This window comes from Strigops habroptila, chromosome 5 (genome assembly GCF_004027225.2).
Source record: "Strigops habroptila isolate Jane chromosome 5, bStrHab1.2.pri, whole genome shotgun sequence".
Lineage (NCBI taxonomy): Eukaryota > Metazoa > Chordata > Aves > Psittaciformes > Psittacidae > Strigops > Strigops habroptila.
In genome coordinates, this window is record NC_044281.2 from 62,038,637 (window position 1) to 62,054,268 (window position 15,632).

Consider the following 15,632-nt stretch of genomic DNA (forward strand, 5'->3'; position numbering starts at 1 on the left):
CTCATGGCTGGCTCACGCAATTATGGAGAAGTAATCAGAATCAGAAACTAACCGCTACCTGCTCTTAGCATGAAGCACCACATGATTATCCCTTAGCATGGAAAGCCATGGATTGCTCTGGAACTAGTGCTGTCGCAGCGGTATCAAGCTCTGGGCTGACAGTGGGTGTCACACACAGCATGTGGTAGGTGATGTGGAGCTGTGCTCGTCTCACTGCAGCAGCCTTACATGCTGTCTTTTAGTTCAGGGCTTCTTTTTTAAGGCCAGAGGCACTGTGCTGCAGACAACTCTCTGTGTCTGCTTTCCATATCCAGCATTCAGGTTTAAGGAGGTCTTTTCCATGAAAAGCACAGATAGGGACAAGCAAAAACCTTTTTCAGGGTCAAGACTGCCTCAGGCAGGCAACTCTGCAGGACTCAGTTTCATGGCCATGCCTTAGAAAATAATGCTGAAATTTACCATATGTTAGCAGTTTAAACTTTCAGTGATGACACTTGTGGCATATCTACAAGGGACACCAGATCTCTATCTTGTTGAAGTGAATGGCCAAATTCCCCATGATGCTGCTGAGGCTGTCCTGCAGAGGGAAGTGACTTGCCCTTTGGAGCTCTGTGTTCTGCAGTGACTCTGTGAGCTGGTGAGTGGAGGCGGCTGGCACCCTGTTTTCTGCTGCTTTACGTTATTTTTACAGGGGCTATCAGGAAAACATATAAATTTCCTAGGAAGCAGACATCAGGTCTCTTTGCCTTAGGGAATTTGGTGAAGGCAAATGTGGCAAAAGTGGCAAAAGTGAACCATTCCAGGATAACTTCCTGACAGTAGAGTATTAACTCCATGATTGTTGGTACTCTCCAAAAAACTCTCCTTCTGCTCTTCTTCCTCCCTCCGAGAATTTGGAGCAAACTTTGGGCAGATAATGTGAGAATCCTCCATATGAATATTATTCCAAAATGTATGAAGAGGCAGACTGCACTGGGTGTATGCACGCAGGAAGGCACATACCCCACACTCTATCAAGACCTGTGCGGAGCTCAGCAGAACCCTGGCTCTCTGCACGCTGCTCTCCTCTTTGTGAGACAGCACAGCAATGCCTGAGGGACCATGAGTCTGCTCTCCTACTGCAAGCAATCACCACAGCAATATATGGTTCTCTCTCACTTATCCTCCTCAAAGTGCCTGATGCAGAAGACACTTGGGTCTTGATTAGACACAAAAGAATTTCTCTCACTGTTTCTAACACAGCCCTAACCAAGACAGTTCTAGCTCCCCCCACAATGCCAGCCAAAGCACAAAAGGGCACTCGCATTAATTTTTCTCCCCTTTCCTCCTCACATGCTCCTTCCACACAAATCACATCTTTCAAAACACAACTATTCCAGCAAAGACATCAGTGTTGGCCTTGACTGAGTCTGTAAGCTAAAGGCTGGGGTGCTTTCCTGGGGTAAGAGCAACCCCTGTGGCTATTACTAGTCACTCACCAGTGGGACTGAAAGTCCAGTTACAAAGCTGTGCAAAAGAAGGAGTGAAAATGAAAAATATTACCTGACCACTTGTTTTTCTTGTTTGGTCATTTCCGATATGAGATAAAATGCAGGTCTCTAGGTGGGAATGTGATTCCAACAGGCTTTCACAGCAACAAACTTGCTAGAAATAAAAATGGTTAAATTTGCACTGAATTGCATAATATTGCTTAACAAACAGTAACTTCACTGTCTTAAATGAAGTTAGAAGGAATAAATTGTTCATTGAAAACAGTTGTGTATGGCTATTGCGTAAATTCTTCAGCTCCTTGAAATGCACAAATGGCAGAGTAGCCACCAGTCATTACCACAAAACACTTAATGCAAACAGTTACAGCTACATGGCAATTTTCTTACTCAGGGAAGGACTCGGCAGCAGGAAGACTGCAAAGATAGATAACAATCTCATTCCTCTGTCTGCCTAGAAGTATCCTCTTGTACGTTGCCTGGGATCCCAGTTCAAGACACGACAAATCCAGACACCAGGCAATATGGCAAAGAAAACCTTTGCATGAGAACGGGCTCCTTCCTCCACCACACTGGTATAAATATGCAGAACTTCAGTTCAGAAGAATCGCTCTTGATGAACATGAGAATGAGTAATAGCAAAATTATCAGTAGTGCCCTCATCATCTGCAAAAAGACCTCTCCGTGGTATAATAAGTGCTTTTCAACTTCGACCTGGCAGGCCCCAGGGAAAGGAAAATCTATGATACAGTTCTGATATGATCATGAAAGTCAATTAATTATAGAAAAATCAGCCACGTCTATGTGATTATAACTGGAAAAATCACTGTACCGGGGGAACATCAGACATATCTAAGAGAAAATATAAGCTGCTGGAAACTCTGAATCTGAGATCAGAGCTGATTCCAAACAAAAGCAGACCAGCAGGCATCACTAGGGTCAACTCCATGACTTGCTGAGATGTAAAGAAGGGCAATCTCAGTGCTGTCAGCAGTAAAACCCTATGAGAGCAGAAAATCCTACCCACATGCTTACACACGCTCTCTTAGAAATACTGTAGTGAGATGCCATTGCATTCCCTTTACCAGGCAGTAAAGATTTATCATGTTGGCAAAGGACAAGAAATAGTTCTAAAAAATGCTTCAGTTGATGAACATGATGTAGCAGCAGCAGAGGGCACCAGTGCTGCTCTCACCAGTGTGGTGGCCACCGAGGGCAAGTAGTGCATGGTTTCTTTTACGGGCAGTGTGTTCTCCTGCTGTAGGGCAGGAAAGACCATCTTGGTTGTACGGTTCATTCTGAATGACACCATCTCACACAAGGAGTTATCCTGTAAGAGAGCCTGAACATCAACCACCAGTAGCAGCAAGATGCCACCATCTTTGTGGAGAAAAGGACACAATTTGAATCTTACCTGTTATGGCAATGAAGGGCGAAGCTCTTCCCTCAATAACCTTAGTGAAACCCAACAGACTTTAAAGGAATGACTGAAGAACAGTTTGATGGTTTAACTTGGCATTAGGAAGAAACAAGTGAAAATTTGCAGCTTTAAGTGCCTGAAGTTGGGAAATACAAAAATACACCTCCAAAATATATTCCAAAATGTTATTGGCCTCAGAAGATGTGCTGTGGAAATATCACTTGTTATTAACACAGATCATGTTACTCACAGGAAACCCATTTTTACATGCACTTTTTTGCTGGTGAATTTACTCAGGTCAAACCATACCAAAAGGAATAAATAAAACCATGAAGAAGTCTCACAGAAAAGCCACAGACATGTGACTTTTCCCATCCTATTTCTTTTCCAGCTGTCCAAGGACTTTTCCTGATTCTCCTGATGCCTCTGAAACTGTCTTCTCCCATTAAATGTGCATTTATAAATAATGAAGCCATGAACAACTATTGTAGTTTGACAATTGTATGTATGTAGTAGTATTGTAACGTATGTAGTCGAATTGCTGAGGTGAATATCTCCAGAGAGGACGCCTTCAACACCGGAGCAGGGGGAAGCAGAGCGTCCTGGAGCCTCAGTTCTGAGCGGCGAGAGCCACTGAGGGAGCCTCAGGTCCTCGACAGCCCTCCGCGGACACGAGCAGCGACTCACAGGGGTAGCGCCAGGAGGGACAGCACCAGCCCCCAATGGGAAAAACCCACCCCTGGACTGCGAGCGAACAGGGCGGGCAAAAAGGGCTTGGAGTGACGTAGAGATATTTCAGCTGCTCCAGCCATTGAGTCGGCTTCATTTGGAGCTCGGCTCAGATGCTTCTATACAAACACCCATAGTACAGGGAGCAAAGAAGATTTGTTAGATTAGAGATGTGTGCATGGCTACACGGATATGATATCATTGGTATCACAGAAACATGATGGGATGGCTCCTATGACTGGAGTGTTGGAATGGAAGGTTACAGGCTCATTAGAAAAGACAGGCCCAGCAGATAGGGAGGGGGAGTTGCTATTTAAGTGAGTGACAGGCTGGAGAGTATGGCACTTTGTCTGGGGACAGATGATCAGTCAACAGAGGGCTTGTGGGTCAAGGTCAAAGAGAGAACAGCAATGGGGGACATTACTGTGGGGATCTGTTACAGATCACCTGATCAAGAGGACTCTGTGAATGAAGCGCTCTACAGACAGATAGGAGCAGCCTCATGCTCGCAGGCCCTTGTCCTCTTGGGGGACTTCAACCATCCTGATATCTGTTGGAGGGACGGTATGGCCCGGCACAAGCAATCCAGGAGGTTCCTCCATTGTGTGGAAGACAACTTCCTCTTGCAAGTCAGAGGAGCCGACAAGGAGAGGTGCCATGCTTGACCTCATGCTCACCAACAGGGAGGGACTGGTTGGAAATGTGACGCTCCAGGGCAGCCTTGGCTGTTGCGATCGTGAGATGGTTAAGTTCGAGATCCTCAGGACAGTGAGAAGAGCATGCAGCAAGCTCACTGCCCTGGACTTCAAGAGAGCAGACTTTGGCCTCTTCAGGAACCTGCTTAGTAAGGTTTCATGAGATATAGCCCTAGAGGGCAGAGGGGCCCAAGACTGCTGATTGATACTCAAGGATCACCTGCTACAAGCTCAGGAGTGTTGCGTCCTGACTAGAAGGAAGTGTGGCAGGAGGGTCAGGAGACCTCCATGGATGGATAAGGACCTGCTGAGGAAACTTAGAGGGGACAAAGAAGCTTATAGAAGGTGGAAGCGAGGACAGGCCACCTGGGAAGACTACAGGAATGTTGTCTGGGAAGCTAGGGACCAGGTTAGGAAAGCTAAGGCCCAGTTAGAGTTAAATCTGGCAAGGGATGTAAAAGATAACAGGAAAGGCTTCTATAGGTCCGTAGCAAATAAAAGACAGACTAGGGACAACGTGGGCCCTCTCCGGGAGCTATCAGGAGAATTGGCTACCCTGGATTTGCAGAAGGCTGAGGTTCTTAATGACTTCTTTGCCTCAGTCTTCACTGGCAAATGCTCTGACCACACCGCCCAAGTCTTGGAAGGCAGATGCAGGACTGTGAGAATGAAGACCTTAGGCCCTCTGTAGGAGAGGATCAGGTCCGATTCTATGATTCTATGACTTCACCATGTCTTCAGAGCAAGGAATTGTTGCTTGTTATGCTGCCAACATAATCTTTAAAGATCCAGCCAGGCTGAGTTAAACAGTTGGCAGTGATGATAAATCTCCCAGCAGTCCTACTTCTTATCTTAATTTTCCTATCTCTGGCTACTGGCTCTTGACACGATTTTAGCTGCAAGGTGTAAGTATTTCTATTGATAAAGCAGGTAAATTTTTAAAAGAGAGAAAGTGATCGCAGTGAAACCAAAGTGCTCCCTTTCACAAAACAGTGTCTTCATACTTCTCTGGAAATACATGAAGTGGATCAGTCTTCTTGAAGTTGCCTGAAGAAACAGAAAGACAAAAATACAAGGAAGGCTATTTTATCTCATATGTATGCCAGCTGTATGTTGACATACTGGCATAGATGTCTGAGAAGTTGTTTCTAATTTATCCCTACAAAAGGAAGATTTGTATCAGCCCTCAGATTTTCAAATAAAGTGTGTTTAACTTTCCACTGTGGCTGAGACACACAATCATTTCGCTAGAACATGCTCTTGCAAAAAACTGACTCCCTAGGAAAGTAACTTGCTCAGAGCAAGTTACCTAAAGGACGTGCACCCTCCTCTCCTCTGCAGTGCTCCCATTTCCAGCACAGCATGTTCTGCCAGCCGAAGGTGAAGGAAATGAGGGAACATAGTTCATGCAGTGAAGCTGAACTGTGTGTTTCTGAAAGCAGCTGAAGCCTTTAGATGATTTCCTGCTTGCAACATTCTTTATTCTCATAATTTCTGAGGTCTTTCAGGAGTTGATCTCACAAGATTTCAGTGTTTATAAAAGTCTTGAATTCTCGGCGTTGTCCTGTCACCTGTGCTCATTCCCACTGAGCTGGGTCCCCTTTGGCTGGGTTAACTGCTGAAGCACAGATTCATGGAATCATAGAATTATAGAATAGTTAGGGTTGGAAAGGACCTTAAAGTCATCGAATTCCAACCCCCCTGCCATGAGCAGGGACACCTTGCACTAAACCATGTCGCCCAAGGCTCTGTCCCACCTAGCCTTGAACACCGCCAGGGATGGAGCATTCACAACTTCCTTGGGCAACCCATTCCAGTGCCTCACCACGCTCACTGTAAAGAACTTCTTCCTTATATCCAACCTAAACTTTCCCTGTTGAAGTTTGAACCCATTACCCCTTGTCCTACCACTACAGTCCCTAAGGAAGAGTCCCTCCCCAGCACCCTTATAGGCCCCCTTCAGGTACTGGAAGTCTGCTATGAGGTCTCCATGCAGCCTTCTCTTCTCCAGGCTGAACAGCCCCAACATTCTCAGCCTGTCTTCATACGGGAGGTGCTCTAGTTGTCATCCTTATGGCCCTCCTCTGGACTTGCTCCAACAGCTCCATGTCCTTTTTATGTTAAGGGCACCAGAACTGTACACAATACTCCAACTGAGGTCTCACGAGAGCAGAGGAGAGGGGCAGGATCACCTCCTTCGACCAGCTGGTCACGCTTCTTTTGATGCAGCCCAGGATATGGTTGGCTTTCTGGGCTGCAAGCGCACGTTGCCGGCTCATGCTAAGCTTCTCTTCAGCCAACACCCCCAAGCCTTTCTCCACAGGGCTGCTCTGAATCTCTTCTCCGCCCTACCTATAGCTGTGAAAGATTCCCTTTCCATGAGTGACAACACTTGTTCCAGGAGATTTTTCACATAGACTGTTAGAGCCAAGCAGAACCTGCATCCAGGACACATCCACACTGGTGGTGTACTACTGACTTATCCCCAAGCTTGTATTTCTGGATCCCCATCTGCATAACTCTGAAAAACATTATGGAAAGACCTTTTGTCATTAGATGCTCGGGTCAATTTGTACATCTGATCTCATCCAAAACTTCAGCAAAGCCCCTGCCCTTTCTGTGGGCTGCCCAAATGCAGCCCAAGCTGCTCTGCCACTGCTCTCTTCAGACCCTCCTGCTTCCGGTACACACATTTTGCAAAGCCTCCTATTACGACATGTGTTGATGTCCTCTTGAGACACAAGTACTTTCAAGAATTTTTTCTTGCCAGAAACATTTGTCCTGCATGCTTTGAGAAAAACAGTTCATCCTTTTGCTGTCAAGGTAGCCCCGTAAAACAAAAGGGAGAAGAAACATAACCAAGTCTTGACCATTCTTGGTTATTATTTCTGCTTTCTTTCATTTATGCAGACAGAAACACCACTACTCCCACTTCTAAATCATGCAACATTCATTAGCCTTTGAGATCTAATGATGCCAGAAAAATCAGGTTTCAGAGGTGCAGATCTTGGGAAGGAAAAGGCTTCCAGGTGGTCTTTCCTACCCCAAACAAGAAAAACCTGCTGTGAAACACTGCTGCTAGAACAGCTTGAACATACTGAAACAACCCCGGCTTAAGGAGGATCCCAATGATCTACGCTGCAAACACTTTGATTCATGTCTGGAACCAACCTGATCTTCTGGAGTCCACTATCAAGTCTGTTAAATGGGTACTTTTCCTTTGGGCCAAATGCAGTGGCCAAGTGTAAATAAGTCGACACTTACATACTCTCCATAAACACATGGTATCAGCAAGTCTGCTTCTGACCTTTTCTTTCCACAAGGCCGGAGAAATCAGATCTGCTTGTTTTAGGCCTGACCAAATACAGGTTTCCTGCCGTTTGAAGTTCAGCAGTGCCCAGACAAGCGCTGGATAAAGCCAGACTGCTCAGAGCTTTACACAAACGCTTTGTAAGACCTGATCGTCAGAGTATCAGGCTGGCTTTCTCAGCATGCATATCTGGTTTTCAACAAATGTGCCCTCCAGATAGATTACCCTGCAATTATTGGGATAATGATTAATGCTGAATATTGATTACTGATTAACACTGATTGCTACTAACCATTAGTAGCAATAGACATAGACACCATGCTCTAGAACATGCACAAAAGAAATTTACAAAGTTGGCAGGTCTGGAAAAGTTACTGAACAGCTTTGACAATTACCCTTATAACATCTTCCTCATGGATGGAAGTGGCTCATTATATCATTGTATGTGACACTGCTGCCCCGGGCTTCAGGAAGACCAATGTACCACTTGCCTATGGAGATTTCTCCTGAAAGGAATCCTAGGGTGGCAGCAAGCGGACAGGGAGGAACTACATGTGACAGCTGCTAGTCTGCACATGATATTAGTCACTTGTTGTATGTGAGGAAGGTGCTCAGACAAGGTACTGGCAAGTGAATAAAGAGCTCTACAGATAAGCACCAAGTTTGGAAAGAATGAGTCTTCAGTGACCCATAGACAAGGATGTTCTCAGCCTGGTTCCCACTGCTGAAACAAACTGCAGTAATTCCGTGGAGTGTAAGGCGTTGCTCTGCTGTATCTGTGCAGTTCCGCTGAGATGGCTGCCCAGAATTCCCAGGAACCTCTGCTGTGGACTGGTGTATGCAGGCAGCCAAAAGCCTGGATTAACTTTAGAGCAAACCCTGATTGAATTAAAGACACGTTAAACATTTCCAGCATTGGAGGCTAACCTCTACTGGTTAAAATGTCTTACAACTCCCAAAGGAAGGGGCTGCTCGGCTTATTCCCCAAACAAGGTCATACTGAAAAATCTATCACAAGAAACACATTCTTCATCTGAATAACAAACTGGTGGCCAGAAGGTCAGGATTGGGTCTACACAGCAGTGGCTTGAATATCCTACACCCCCCTGGCTATCTGGAGAGTTTCATACTACCGGAAAGAAACTAAAGAAGTTCTTTCAGGTCGTATTAAAGGGCATTTACCTTTAAGCAGAATATAGAATCATAGAATCATAGAATCGTAAGGGTTGGAAAGGACCTTAAGATCATCTAGTTCCAACCCCCCTGCCATGGGCAGGGACACCTTGCCCTAAACCATGTGGCTCAAGGCTCTGTCCAGCCTGGCCTTGAACACTGCCAGGGATGGAGCATCCACAACCTCCCTGGGCAACCCATTCCAGTGCTTCACCACCCTCACTGTAAAGAACTTCTTCCTTATATCTAATCTAAACTTCCTCTGTTTAAGTTTGAACCCATTACCCCTTGTCCTACCACTACAGTCCCTAAGGAAGAGTCCCTCCCCAGCATCCTTGTAGACCTCCTTCAGATACTGGAAGGCTGCTATGAGGTCACCATGCAGCCTTCTCTTCTCCAGGCTGAACAGCCCCAACTTTCTCAGCCTGTCTTCATACGGGAGGTGCTCCAGCCCTCTTATCATCTTCGTGGCCCTCCTCTGGACTCGCTCCAACAGCTCCATGTCCTTTTTATGTTGAGGACACCAGAACTGTACACAGTACTCCAAGTGGGGTCTCACAAGAGCAGAGTAGAGGGGCAGGATCACCTCCTTCGACCTGCTGGTCACGCTTCTTTTGATGCAGCCCAGGATACGGTTGGCTTTCTGGGCTGCCAGCGCACACTGCTGACTCATGTTAAGCTTCTCGTCAACCAACACCCCCAAGTCCTTTTCTGCAGGGCTGCTCTGAATCTCTTCTCTGCCCAGCCTGTAGCAGTGCCTGGGGTTGCCCCGACCCAGGTGTAGGACCTTGCACTTGGCTTGGTTAAACTTCATAAGGTTGGCATCGGCCCACCTCACAAGCGTGTCAAGGTCCCTCTGGATGGCACCCCTTCCCTCCAGCGTATCAACCGAACCACACAGCTTGGTGTCATCGGCAAACTTGCTGAGGGCGCACTCAATCCCACTGTCCATGTCACCGACAAAGATGTTGAACAGGACCGGTCCCAACACCGATCCCTGAGGGACACCACTCGTTACAGGTTTCCAACTGGACATCGAGCCATTTACCACAACTCTTTGCGTGCGGCCATCGAGCCAGTTTTTTATCCACCGAGTGGTCCATCTATCAAATTGATATCTCTCCAATTTAGAGACAAGGATGTCATGTGGGACAGTGTCGAATGCTTTGCACAAGTCCAGGTAGATGACATCAACTGCTCTGCCGCTGTCCATCAGTTCCATGGCTCCATCATAGAAGGCCACCAAATTGGTCAGGCAGGATTTCCCCTTAGTGAAGCCATGTTGGCTGTCACCAACCACCTCGTTGTTTTTCATGTGCCTTAGCATGTTTTCCAGGAGAAACTGTTCCAAGATTTTGCCAGGCACAGAGGTGAGACTGACTGGTCTGTAGTTCCCCGGGTCTTCCACCTTCCCCTTCTTGAAAATGGGGGTTATATTACCCTTCTTCCAGTCATCGGGAACTTCACCTGACTGCCAGGATTTTTCGAATATGATGGACAGTGGTTTAGCAACTTCATTCGCCAGCTCCTTCAGGACCCGTGGATGGATTTCATCAGGTCCCATGGACTTGTGCACGTTTAGGTTCTTAAGATGGTCTCGAACCTGATCCTCTCCTACAGTGGGCCTAAGGTCTTCGTTCTCACAGTCCCTGCATTTGCTTTCCAAGTCTTGGGTTGTGTGGTCAGAGCATTTGCTGGTGAAGACTGAGGCAAAGAAGTCATTAAGAACCTCAGCCTTCTCCAAATCCATGGTAGCCAGTTCTCCTGATAGCTTCTGGAGAGGGCCTACATTGTCCCTAGCCTGTCTTTTATTTGCTACGTATCTATAGAATCCTTTCCTGTTATCTTTTACATCCCTTGCCAAACTTAATTCTAGCTGGGCCTTAGCTTTCCTAACCTGGTCCCTAGCTTCTCGGGCAATGCTCCTGTATTCTTCCCAGGCCGCCTGTCCTTGCTTCCACCTTCTATAAGCTTCTTTTTTCCCTCTAAGTTTCCTCAGCAGCTCCTTGTCCATCCATGGAGGTCTCCTGGCCTTCCTGCTGCACTTTCTTCTAGTTGGGATGCAACACTCTTGAGCACGTAGCAGGTGATCCTTGAATACCGACCAGCAGTCTTGGGCCCCCCTGCCCTCTAGGACTGTATCCCATGAAACCTTACTAAGGAGGTTCCTGAAGAGGCCAAAGTCTGCTCTCTTGAAGTCCAGGGCAGTGAGCTTGCTGCACGCTCTTCTCACCGTCCTGAGGATCTCAAACTCAACCATCTCGTGATCACTAGAGCCAAGGCTGCCCTGGAGCATTACATTTCCAACCAGTCCCTCCCTGTTGGTGAGCACAAGGTCCAGCATGGCACCTCTCCTCGTCGGCTCCTCTACTGCTTGAAAGAGGAAGTTGTCTTCCACACAATTGAGGAACCTCCTGGATTGCTTGTACCGGGCCGTACCGTCCCTCCAACAGATGTCAGGATGGTTGAAGTCCCCCATGAGGACCAGGGCCTGCGAGCGTGAGGCTGCTCCTATCTGTCTGTAGAGCGCTTCATCCACAGAGTCCTCTTGATCAGGCGGCCTGTAACAGATCCCCACCGTAATGTCCCCTGTTGCTGTTTTCCCTTTGATCCTGACCCACAAACACTCTGTTACCTCATCACCCATCCCCAGACAGAGTTCCATACTCTCTAGCCTATCACTGACATAGATAGCAACGCCCCCTCCCTATCTGCCTGGCCTGTCTTTTCTAAACAGCCTGTAACCTTCCATTCCGACATTCCAGTCATAGGAGCCATCCCACCATGTTTCTGTGATACCAATGACATCATATTCCCGTAGCCTTGCACACATCTCTAATTCCTCTTGCTTGTTCCCCATACTACGGGCGTTTATATATTGATTTATTTCTCTCCTTCTGGGTCCAAAGATCTAGATTTCACTAGATCTTTCTAGAGAGAAAAGTTTGGGAAAAACTGCCACAAGACTGTGCTGGTAAAAGTCTCAGGATATACTACCATCACCAAGTGCAGACAGTGTCTATTTGCTCTGCCTGTGTTCCTAGTTGATGCAACATGAGCTATGTCTAAGAACATATTTATGAGCACAGAACTGTGCCCAAATTAAATGGTTCTATTTCATCATGGGGTCTGAGTGTACAGGCATAGCCTTAGATATTTTGAAGTAAAGCAGTCTCCCAAAACACTCACTGAATTCATGCACCTATGTAACAAACTGTTGGCTCAACTTGCACCCTGATAGACTGATGGAGGAAGCTTGGATTGATGAAGACAATCTGGCAGAAACTTGCACCAGTATTGTTGAGCAATCCTTAATGTCCCATGCTTCAAACTGCATCTTTCCAAAGGTGTCACCCTCCTCTCCCTCTCCAGGGCGAAATAAACTTCAAATTAAATTAATCTCATGGTCAACCATGACAAGACCTATAATCTTACCTGTGTCTATTCTCTGCAATACCATTTGTTTCCTTTTGCTCAATGGAACGAGTTTTCTATGGCGATCTTTGGTTTTCTTCATTTCGTGCAAAAGTTGTAGGTTGATGACTTCTATTGAAAAGCAACATTGCCATAGGTATGGCAAAGTACAAGTACTATCAAGGAAAAGCAGTACAATTCTCCTCAGCTTCTCTGCACTTACAAGCACGTCTAAAAGAGTTCGGAAGTATTGGTCTTTTTAGACAGCTATAAGCGGAACAAGGATAATTTTCACGGCTTACTGCATGGCAGGTATGCTGGTATCTCCATCAAGGAAATTCTTGTAACCATGGTAAAAGCAGTAATCCTCCTTCTCCAAGACTTCCACAACCTTCTTGTTAAAAAAAGCTGACATAATAAAGCTTTTGACAGCTATCTGCTCCTTGTTCTTTGGTGCAGGGGCAGATGGATGTAGAGGTCATGGCAATAGAGTTCATGACAAACTCCTTCACCTATTCCGGATGCATTTGGGCAACGTATAAACAGGTATTAGGGTCTGAGTGAAACTCTACACTTTGAATGAAAGGAAAAGATCATAAAATCATACAACAGGCCAGACTGAAAGGGATCTTGAAAGATCATCTGATTCAGCCTTTGTGGGAAAGGGAGCCTACCCACCGCCTTCAACAGACGTTGATCCAAGAGGCACCAATGTAATGCCAATCTGAGTAATGATACTGCCACCCAAAGCAGCCCCGAGCTAAGTTCAGGTTCTGCACACACTCCAGTGTTGGAAGAAAACAGGTATGTATTTCAGGGCAACGTGTTACTCAGGGAAGTCATTCTTGCATGTAGTTCTTGTTAAAAATCAGGCTTGGTGCATTTGTAAATGTTGCAATCAAGGCTTTGATACTTGAGTAATCAATGTTTGCTCTAAAGTTCCCAGCTCATGATTTTAGAGAGAATGATCACTTCCAAAGCTATCCTTCTCGCCACCTCCTCTGATCTACCCCACACTCCTTGGACAATAGTGACTTCCTAGAGGGCCTGAGGGATGTTCCCAGTTCAGAGAACAATGCTCTGAGCCTGCAGAGCAGCTGCAGGTTGCAGCCTAGAAAGACTGGTTCTGGAGACCATTTTTTTGTGGTGCATTTTGTGAATGTGAGCCATGTATTGCCTCCTTGTGCTCCACAAAAATCGCCAAGCAACTGTATATATCAAGCTATCACTGAGTCTTGGAGAATATCGTGTCAGACAGAGGTCTGGTCCCAACCACCACATATACCTATGGCCTAAGAAGTCAATCTTTAGTTCCAGTCCTCATGCAACTGCTCTGACTTGGCAGTGTGAAAAGATCGGGCAGAGATCTTTGTCTGCCACAGGCAGATCAAGACCATTCTAGTCGACACATGAGTTTCTACAAGAGTGTGTGTTTGTTTAGCCACATGTGAAAGACAACCATGGTAGGTGAGAGCAGATACACTGATCATTACTGAGAATGAAGACTTCAAACCCAAACCATGGTGGCTTCCTGTTTGTTGTCTCACTGAGCCCAGCCTTGGATGAGAAAACATTAGTAAGGGTGAACACTCTGAGAGCATCAAGAAGACCCCAGGAGTTCCAGAGCATCTCTTACCACGTCAAATCCTACTTTTCACTTTCTCCCAGAGAACTTGGTGTCATTACTGCCTGAAAACACTGGTGAAATGAGGGAGCACTACTTGCTTTTTCTTGTGGTTTTCTGCTTCTGAATGTTGTTTCCAATCAAGAAAGCAAAAAGGAAAGAAGAAATCACAAGGTCTGCCATTTATGCGAAGGAAAAGACACTTCAGGAGCAACACCTGCAAGAGAGATCTATCCATAGATAAGTCTAAGGAGGTGAATACACCATTAGCAGCAACTAATAATCCATCTGTAGCTAGGAGGCTTGGAAAGAAAGAAGGCCATAGCCTGTACCAGAAAGTGCTTATCTAATTACAATAGGATCTCTGGCTGAACCTGCCCATGAGTCTTGCCTGGTGTCATTTATCGCTAGCACTTTTGTCTTACAATTACCAAACGAACACAACAGCAGCTTGGATTTGGGGATGCGAGACGAATGATATATATGCCCAGTTCTGACATTCTTGCTCAGTATCAGCAGGAGTTGTTCTCTAACAGGGCTGCTGAAGAGCTCAACATACCAGGAGGTGGCCAGTAGGAGCAGTGAGAACGCCTCAGGCAAGCAGGACTCGAAGACGAACTTGTGCACAGAGGGAGCTTCTTCGTGCCCTTCCACCTAAGCATGTATTTAAACGAAGAGGTGATCTAATGCAAAGGCTTGTACTGAGTACAAGCCAGCACGTAGCAGACGTTGCATGTTTGAGGTCTGCTTTCATAAAGCAAAGGATGAATGAGGACTCATTAAAACAAGCAAGCAAAAAGAAAATTAAAAGATCAGTCTTATGGTGTTGGCCCCAGCAGTCAGAATTGTGACTGATCAAGATTACCAGCTCTGTTGGAAAAGAGGGCCTGGTAGGAGAAAGGAGGGCTCATCTTGGTTGTGCTGGTATTTTCCAAGCCTGGAAATAGATATATTTTAATGTAATATTGCTGCCCTCTAGTGCTTTGGAAAAGAATCTACCCACAATTACTAGCCATCAACAGATGCTAGGCAAGGGAAGCATGCCTATTCCAGGAATGAACAGAAAGCAGCAAAATAGTCAGCAAGACGTATAGAGGCAAAAGCTAAAGACAGATGTGAGTGGATATAAATTCATAAATCCATCAATTATTTCAAATCAGCTACATCAGTTTAGAGCACCCCTAGCATCTAGCCCATTTGTGTTTCCAACATCAACAGACTACCAACAAATAGATCTTCTACCTTCCCTTTATTGTACCCTGAGGCAAAGGCTGATAGTTGCTGAAGATAAGGTGGCAATGGCCGATCATCCACAACACCCAAAACTGCTCTTGACTCTGAAACTGACAGATGGTACTACTCTGAAAGGAAAGAAGTTGTGCCTGTTTCACATGAACACTTTCTGCCATAAACGGTTCATTGGCAATCGTAATATTGCCAATAGTACAGTTGCTGTCTCATTTCACATTGCACAGATTTAGCTCTCTGTTTTCACTGTTATCACTATAAATTATACATCACAGGCAATGTGATTACGTAGGAAAGGCCAATCCTGCATCCGTACATGTATGCTTGGCAACTCATGTAAGCTCTTTTTCTTTTTTTTGCCTGATTGTAGGATTGCTATAGTGATCTTTACATACTTCATAAAACAACGGGAAGATGCAAGCTGCTCTTCAGCTAGGAAATGGCACTGGGAGGATCCAAGTATTTAATTTGTCCTCTTTTGCCACAATGTAGAGCTCTGTATCCACAGCTGGGGTTCTGGTAGGTCTTGTAG

At 45.9% G+C, this 15,632-nt stretch overlaps 1 protein-coding gene across 1 annotated transcript in view; it reads right to left on the reverse strand.

Annotated features, from left to right (window-relative positions):
* LOC115609075 (cytochrome P450 2H1-like) overlaps nt 1-15,632 on the reverse strand; it is a 141,940-nt gene that overhangs the window by 95,988 nt on the left and 30,320 nt on the right. The gene's annotated exons all lie outside the window — the stretch shown is intronic.